Source organism: Silene latifolia, chromosome Y (genome assembly GCF_048544455.1).
Source record: "Silene latifolia isolate original U9 population chromosome Y, ASM4854445v1, whole genome shotgun sequence".
NCBI lineage: Eukaryota > Viridiplantae > Streptophyta > Magnoliopsida > Caryophyllales > Caryophyllaceae > Silene > Silene latifolia.
The window spans coordinates 104,756,699-104,762,934 of record NC_133538.1 but is presented as its reverse complement, the minus strand read 5'-3'; the positions used below and the strand labels follow the sequence as shown (position 1 = coordinate 104,762,934).

The 6,236-nt window shown below is 34.9% G+C and overlaps 1 long non-coding RNA gene across 1 annotated transcript; it reads left to right on the top strand.

Annotated features, from left to right (window-relative positions):
* Window positions 1–614: 614 nt before the first annotated feature.
* On the top strand, window positions 615–3,887 carry LOC141626451 (uncharacterized). The gene is made up of 4 exons (XR_012536032.1): window positions 615–705; window positions 822–925; window positions 1,194–1,586; window positions 3,352–3,887. It is a non-coding gene; the product is annotated as an uncharacterized LOC141626451 (long non-coding RNA).
* The last annotated feature ends 2,349 nt before the right edge of the window (window positions 3,888–6,236 follow it).

Below are 6,236 nucleotides of genomic sequence, written 5' to 3'. Positions count from 1 at the left end.
GTAACATAGTGGTCGTCTCGTGGGGTTTGACAGTCAAACCATATCCTAGGACGATCCGGAGTTGGAAAAATGGAGGGAAATAATTATAGTATCCTTTACCAGGTTCGAGTACAGTGAATATTGGTATTATTCACGCTATCCGGCCGTCGGGGAGTGTTGTTAGACGCCAACCTCGATTAATAATTAATGAGATTAATTATTACCGGTTTAGTGATGAACCTATGTGGTCACACACTTACGGTGTGATATTTAACGTTTACGGTTATTTAATTTATTATGAGATAATTAATTAAATAATCTCGACGACATATTTTTATATTGCTCGCTAACACGGGAATATAGTTAATATCGGAAAGATATTTGTATGACAGACGGTATTCGACGATTGGCCTTAAAGGCCACGTGGATTGTGGATTGTGGATTGTGGATTGGTACGTAGTATGCATAATTGTTGGCAAAATGCTACGTGGAAGTGTGGAACTCATGTATGGTTTCTTAGCCAAGCAAAAGATGACTAATATTAGTTGTTTTTCCTTGGTGGCTAAGTTTCCATTGGAATTTGCCTATAAATAGCTAGGCCTTCGGGGTTTTAAACACACAATCGAAAAGAGTTCCAATCCCGCATACTCTCATAATAATTATAATAAAGTGAGAAAAGTGTTTTCTCTATATCCGAGGTCGTCTCAACTCTCAAGGGTTGAGAACGTTAGTCTATCTACCGGTATTAAAGACTCCGTATTTTCGGAGTTAGACCAATTTATTGACTACACATAAAGTATGTGTCCCTTTTCTCAGTTTTTCAAGTTTTTTAAATGTAATAGGTCTCAGGAGGACCGCTGCTACATGTGATGTACCGTGATCCCTTCATTAATCCGGGAATTTCGTGTTGATTTTAACATCTGTAAACAGCCAATTTAAACTCAAAGTAAGGTTTGATCTATACTTGCTTAATTTTCGAAGAAAGGAAAAATCAGCAATCAAGGGTTTTGGAACACCTGAATTTTTCGAAATATTGTGTTGTTTTTAGGCTGATTAGAGTGTTTCCTTGTGTTACTTTGTTGTTGTGTGGCCGTTTTCATGATGTTGGAGCGAATTTAGTGTTAATCTCACAGAATGATTTTTAAGGATTATCCCTAAATCCGAATTTGGGGATTCTATTTGGTAATTTGATTTGGTTGCTTGTGTTTGGCTAGTGTTTGATTTTTGCAGGAATATCGTCATTAACAATGCCATCTAAACAAGCAAACAAGCAAGCTAGAGTTGAGGTTAGCTCCAGTCTAGGAATGGAGGACGAAGTAGAGTCGGTGGTGCAACAAGTAGCAATTCCAGAAAAGATGCACGACCCGAAGTACCCGAAAATCGTGTTTGGATCACATGAACAATTGTAGCGATTTAAAGTACTACTGGCTATGGTGTTAGCTTTTATGGTGGAGCGTATGTAGATGGTGTTGCACCTAACACCGGTGATGGTTGTGAAGGCCATTACGATTTTGATTAGTGGCGCGCTGGCCACTGCCCCCATGTTGGTTACTGGTTTGGGGGTTTCTTTTTGAGTACCCTTCACCTCTCTTTTATTGTTTTCTTAGGTAGATTACCTCTCGCATTCCCTCTGCCATTATGTTGTGATATGTCCTACTGCTGTTGTGTGTGGTTTACGTATTGTTAAGCCACAATGGGGACATTATTTAGTTTGGTTTGGGGGGGAGAATGTTTTGTATTATATTTACTTATTGTATTCTGTTCATTTATTTCATTCTGTTCGTTTATTTCATTTCAAAAAAAAATGTTTGTTTTGTTTACATGAGGAGTCTAGATGCATGATGATTTGACAATACAATGATTATGATGATTCCCTCTTGATTTGTGGCTTGCATACTTGTTGACATTCTATTTTGGATGGTTGCTTGCGATCGTCTCGGGACTAGGCATGCTAAATGAGTCTTGACCGTAGTAGATCTTTCATTGCCTACAATTAGACTTGAGACCTTATCTTAGCAAAGTTACTCAAGTGGTAAAAACTTAGAGCCTTCTAGGCCGGTAACATCTATAACCGGTCTCATTTGAGAGTAGGTCTCCTCTTGGGGTGCGTTACCTCAAAACGCATAAGTGTGGCATTTACCTCTTATTCTGTTGACATGTTGTGAATTGCATTTAAAGACATTTTATTTTCAACTTGATTTTGCCTTTTCGTCATTATCTGGTTCAAACAATAGTCAAAAAATACATTTGCCCCTTATGTTTCATATCTGTTTCACTAAAATCTAGCTACATGTCCAAATTGCTTACCTTAGCCGAGTTAGATGATGTAGGATGCTTAGTGTGTCATTAGTGCTCATTTCTATGGGGTGGTTGTGCTTGTTTTATTGATTAATAATGTTATTGGTGGTGATTCTTACGGGATTACTGATTCTCGCATTGTTTTGCAAATCAAGTGTTGATGTGGAAGTTGGGAAAGTTTGAAAAGAAAAAGATTTGAAAGAAAAAAATGATGGAAAATAGATTGAAAATGAAAATAGAAAGAAAGAAGAAAAAGAATAAAGAAAAGAGTCATATGATAGTGATTCAAATTTCTTATATGGTGGTTGAAATTGTAGGTTTTGTTGCCATTTGCTGCATTGGCACGATGAATACTGGTTATGGGTGGGGTAGAATTAGGTGGATTAAGCACATTCACAATAGTTAGTCCGCTAGCTTGGTTTAACTCCACATGACAAGATTCATTTGTCCCCTTTTCTTCCCTTACCTAAGCCTGTTCCTACCTACTATGTTTTTTATTTGCATTCATGTCATGTTAATGTCATGTTATATACGCATGTTGAGATTGGTTCCACACTAGATTGCGGGCGCACTTTCAGGAGTTGTAGTAGGTGAATGTCTTTCTTATTTGATTTACACAAAATTCACCTTGTTCTTATATGAGTGAAGAGTGCAAACCGTTAGGAGCTAGGTAAAAGGGTCTTGCAACGTCGAAAGTATAGCGATGAAGGTCTTATTTGCGGTATCATTTCACATCTCGTAATGCAAGCTATTTTTCCCCCTTTTCGCCTTAGAATTCTTTTCTTTGGTACATGTTGACTTGTTTGTTTGGGGACATATTAGAAGAATATATGACTTGAAGTTAGCCCTGAGTTGTGTCATTCATCACTTGTCCTTTTGTGTGTGATTGTTATGTGCGAGTTTGCTTGAGGGCAAGAAAATGTCTGGTTTGGGGGAGTTTGATATGTAGTTATTTTATATGGTTTTACCCCTTTTATTCTTGTGCTTTTCATGTATTATATGCGCTCTAAAGAGCGATTTTTTGGGAACAAATGCTCTTTTCTAGTGTCTTTGTTGTTTTACATGGTTTTGTAGGAAAAGGGTAGTTTTGATACATTTTATCTACTCTTGTGACGGATATGGAGGAAAAGCATTGATTGGATCAAGCAGGTGCTCAGTTAGCTCGTTGATGATATTGAAGATGTTTCGGTTCGGTTTAGAAATCCGCATTTGATGATAATTGAGTTTTGTGTTGGTTTGCACGATTCCAAGTCAAGTCCCATGGGACTTGATATGTCCCTATCATGGCTTCTCACGGCAATTCTCATGAGTCACGACAATGATGTTTAAAAGAGAAGATCGACGTTCCTGAGTTTGGGACGAAGCGTTCCCATGTTCGGGACATGACGTTCCTAAGTTTGGGACAACCGTTCCCAATTATGGGACTTGCACAAACAACTTAATTGATGCGGCGTGTTACGGTACAAAAGGAAAAAATGTTATATTTGATGAGATTATGCTCATTTTATTAGGAAAACTTAGAACACATCTATAATTTTCTCAAAAATCTTCTCTTTGTACTCTCTACAAGATCGGTTCATACTTCAATCATTCAATTAATCTTTGTTCAATATTTCTATCTCTCCTTTAATTATGTCTTTTCATTATTGTTCTCTTATTATTGTTATTGTTCCTTTAATCATGTGTAGCTAATTTCTATCTAGGGTTAAGGGGAATTTATGTTAATTGAATTGGGGGAAATTATAATTATGCTTTGTTAATTAATCTCTATTGCTTTATTACTTGTATTCATTGTCTTTCAATTAGTTTGAGACGTTGAACTAGTTGGTTGTTTAGTAACCCAAAACTTAAGATCGAAAGTCTGGTTAAGGGTAGACTACAAGTATAAAGTAGAGTAATCTGATAGTAGCGACTGTACATCAGAATTGTTCTAAGGTTGACATAGTACTGATCGGACATGGTTTTAGCCTAAATAGTTAAATTGATAATTGACTTAGTAATTAATTCGTTTTTCCCCAATTTAATTGCGTAGTGAACCCGGTCACCCTAGACTTCCTTATTTATTGCTAAATCTCATTAGTTAGTAACAACCAATCAATCAAATCGTTACCTTAATAATTTGGAATCATTCATAGTAATTTGCAATATTCGACCAGCTCTCTGTGGATTCGACCCTTTTTACCGCTAACTATTTGTTAGTAGTAATTTAGGATTATTTTGATATAGGTGATACGACTTTAATTTTATCACATCTCATAAGAGTCAAAAGGCAAGCTTTTCAAAATGGTTAATGCGTTCAAATTTGCGACCTAGATCTTAATGAAGCACTTTAGTTAGTACTATTTTGCTTAAGAAATACTCCCTCTTATTCACAATAAACTTCCCCTTTCATTTTGACACAAAAATTAAGGAAACACACTATCCCACCATATAAATAAATTTGGACCACACAAATACACTACCCCACCATACAATTAAATTTGAATCACACAAACACTTACCAAAAAAGGAAATAGGGAAGTTATTGTGAATAGACGGAAAAGGAAATAAAGAAGTTTATATTGAATAGGAGGGAGTATTATTTTGTAATTTTAACAGTTTATTAAGGACTGTTCTAACTAATGAAACTTTATTTTAATATATATATATATATATATATATATATATATATATATATATATATATATATATATATATATATATATATATATATATATATATATATATAGGAATGGGATCATGTGAGTATTAGTTATATATTTGAGGATTGAGGATTAATACTATGATAGGTATTTAGGGTAGAAACAAGGAAGGGCAAATCTGTAATTTAACACTCCCCTATATAAACCACGTTTTAGAACAAATACCGTTATTTCCTCTTTTTTCTTCTTCTCCCTTCAACTTCTCTCTCTACTGTAGCTTCTTCCTCCATTGTTGAGCTGGAAAACCCTAGAATTTAGGCGTCATCTCCGTTTTTCGTCGTCATTCTTCACAATTATCATATCATTCCAACTAGTTCGTTTGCTCAGGTACGTAATTGGCGTTTTTCGTCCCTAAATTTCTAATTCGTTGTAACATTACTCTGTTTGTTCTTGTTTCGTTTCTATAATTTGAATTTCATCTTCCTTTTGTTTGTTATTTTCAATTTAATTTTGTGTTTCCTCAAACTTCGGTACGTTTTTGTTGTATTTCGTGTTTTGTCGCTCATTCTTCACAATTATCATATTATTCCAATTATTTCCTTTGTTGTGTACGTAATTCTTTTTTTCGTCCTTATGTTTCGCCTTCGTTCTTATCTTACTCTGTTTGTTCTTCTTTTCGTTTATATGCTTTGAATTTCATCTTGATTTATTTGTTATTTTCAGTTTACTTTTGTGCTTCCTTAAAATTGGCACGTTTTTGTTTGATTTCAGATTTTCGCTCAAATCTCTGCGTATTCAATCCTCATTGCGATGTCCGGTATGTTATTCTTCTTAATTTTGTACTTTCAAGGCGTATTCTCAAATCTCTGTGTATTCTCTCTTTATTTTGTGCTTTCACTTTCAATCACATGTTCGTTATACTTTTGGTAAATATTTTATGTTCATTGACGTTCTTATTTTGCTCAATATGTGATATTGTCTTCTCTGTTGGTGATATTGTTTTGTTGATCTGTACCATTGTCTATTCACGTTTGTGATATTGTTTTTCAACTTCATGTGTGATATTTGTTTCAGAGTACGTGATATTGTTTTCCTGAATATGTGATATTGTACAGCACGTGTGTGATATTGTTCTGCAACATTCCTAGTGATATCGTTTTCCATCTTCATGTGTGATATTTATCCCAAACAACGTGATATTGTTTTCCGGGATATGTGATATTGTTCAGCCACTTGTGTGATTTTGATTTCCTTCATATCTTTAAGACTTTTTCTTGTTATTTTACATTTTACTTTTCTTGCCAGATCCTACAAGTA